General features: G+C 54.4%; 2 non-coding genes across 2 annotated transcripts in view; both read right to left on the bottom strand.

Annotated features, from left to right (window-relative positions):
* Positions 1 to 50, bottom strand: part of LOC144413137 (5.8S ribosomal RNA) — a 154-nt gene extending 104 nt beyond the window's left edge. Inside the window, exon 1 of the ribosomal RNA XR_013469174.1 lies at positions 1 to 50. This exon is cut by the window's left edge and continues 104 nt beyond it. This is a non-coding gene — a ribosomal RNA (5.8S ribosomal RNA).
* A 298-nt stretch (positions 51 to 348) lies between these two features.
* LOC144413332 (small subunit ribosomal RNA) lies at positions 349 to 2,158 on the bottom strand. Its single transcript, XR_013469366.1, has one exon. It is a non-coding gene; the product is annotated as a small subunit ribosomal RNA (ribosomal RNA).
* Between the last annotated feature and the right edge of the window lie 342 nt (positions 2,159 to 2,500).

Consider the following 2,500-nt stretch of genomic DNA (forward strand, 5'->3'; position numbering starts at 1 on the left):
GGCTGCGTCCTTCATCGACTCGCGAGCCGAGTGATCCACCGTTAAGAGTCGTCCTCGACGTTTCGCCCGGCGCCGAAGCGCGCGGACGTCACACTGTGGGATCGACCACAAAACCACCACCGACAACAACTGCACAAAAACACCAACAAACGGCGCCGAGCGACCGCCGGGCTGGGCCGGCGGCACATCGAGCGCGGTGCCCAGAAGCCACCATCGCACTCGGCTGCCTTGCTATGCCAACGTGTTACGCGTGTCGCACGGGGCGGAACCCCGATTGACGGCCGCCCTCTCGGCGGCACCCAAAGACAATTCAGTGCGCGGTCGGCCGGGGCCTACCACCACCTTCGGTAATGATCCTTCCGCAGGTTCACCTACGGAAACCTTGTTACGACTTTTACTTCCTCTAAATGATCAAGTTTGATCGTCTTCTCGACACGCCGACGCGGCCGTTGCCAGCCGCGACGGGGCCGATCCAAGGATCTCACTAAACCATTCAATCGGTAGTAGCGACGGGCGGTGTGTACAAAGGGCAGGGACGTAATCAACGCAAGTTGATGACTTGCGCTTACTGGGAATTCCTCGTTCAAGGGAAACAATTGCAAGTCCCTATCCCAATCACGAATGAGGTTCAACGGGTTACCCGGACCTTTCGGCCTAGGTTAGACACTCGCTGCTTCACTCAGTGTAGCGCGCGTGCGGCCCCGGACATCTAAGGGCATCACAGACCTGTTATTGCTCAATCTCGTGTGGCTAAACGCCACTAGTCCCTCTAAGAAGTTAGACGCCGACCGAGAAGGTCGCGTAACTATTTAGCATGCCAGAGTCTCGTTCGTTATCGGAATTAACCAGACAAATCGCTCCACCAACTAAGAACGGCCATGCACCACCACCCACAGAATCAAGAAAGAGCTCTCAATCTGTCAATCCTACCTGTGTCCGGGCCGGGTGAGTTTCCCCGTGTTGAGTCAAATTAAGCCGCAGGCTCCACTCCTGGTGGTGCCCTTCCGTCAATTCCTTTAAGTTTCAGCTTTGCAACCATACTTCCCCCGGAACCCAAAGACTTTGGTTTCTCGGAAGCTGCCGGAAAGGTCGTCATGGTAACGCCTCCCGATCGCTAGTTGGCATCGTTTATAGTCAGAACTAGGACGGTATCTGATCGTCTTCGAACCTCTGACTTTCGCTCTTGATTAAAGAAAACATTCTTGGCGAATGCTTTCGCAGTAGTTCGTCTTCCGCCGATCCAAGAATTTCACCTCTAACGGCAGAGTACGGACGCCCCCGTCTGTCCCTCTTAATCATTACCTCGTGCTCCGAAAACCAACAAAATAGAACCGAGGTCCTATTCCATTATTCCATGCAACACTATGCAGGCGAACAGCCTGCTTTGAACACTCTAATTTTTTCAAAGTAAACTTATCGGCCACCGCCGACACTCAGTCAAGAGCACCGACGGAGAACCGAAGGTGAGGCGAACGCAACCAGTGACACGCCTTGCGACGGACCGGCGGCGCTCGCCCAAAATCCAACTACGAGCTTTTCAACCGCAACAACTTTAGCATACACTGTTGGAGCTGGAATTACCGCGGCTGCTGGCACCAGACTTGCCCTCCAATGGATACTCGTTAAGAGTTTTAGGATGTACTCATTCCAATTACAGGGCCTCGTTAGAGTCCTGTATTGTTATTTTTCGTCACTACCTCCCCGTGTCGGGGATGGGTAATTTGCGCGCCTGCTGCCTTCCTTGGATGTGGTAGCCGTTTCTCAGGCTCCCTCTCCGGAATCGAACCCTGATTCCCCGTTACCCGTTATCACAAAGGTAGGCACGTAGCGTACCTTCGACAGTTGATAGGGCAGACACTTGAATGATACGTCGTCGGTGCAGAGACCGTACGATCCGCGTGGTTATCCAGAGTCATCAAACGTCACAGGACGAACCCGGTCGGTTTTGATCTGATAAAAGCGCGCCTCCCGAAGTCGGCGCTTAATGCATGTATTAGCTCTAGAATTACCACAGTTATCCACTTCGCTTACGAGACCAAATAAACCAAGACTGATTTAATGAGCCATTCGCAGTTTCGCTTTACGAGAACTCGTACTTGCACCTGCATGGCTTAATCTTTGAGACAAGCATATCACTACTGGCAGGATCAACCAGATAGCTGCGACAGCTGCGCTCGGCCCTTGCTGGGCCGCCCGGCGCGTGCTCGTCGCATTCGTTTAAGACCGAGGCGATCGCCTGCGGCCGTACTCAGCTTCGACAGTCGCTGGCCGCGACGTCCACGCTCTCGCCGGCAGTGCCAGGCGGAGCGATTTGCGTTTTTTCTTTGCTCGCCCTCTCTCGGGCTCGATCCATTCAGTTTCGCACAAACAAGAGCTCTGCCGGCCGCCTGCAGCGGTGCCTAAAACCCGGGCATAACAATGCGACCGTTCTGCTAGGCCGACAAGCGCTCAAGCCAGACGCTCGATCGAACGCCCCCTACATATTAGTCGAGACAACGGC

Source organism: Styela clava, chromosome 15, assembly GCF_964204865.1.
Source record: "Styela clava chromosome 15, kaStyClav1.hap1.2, whole genome shotgun sequence".
NCBI lineage: Eukaryota > Metazoa > Chordata > Ascidiacea > Stolidobranchia > Styelidae > Styela > Styela clava.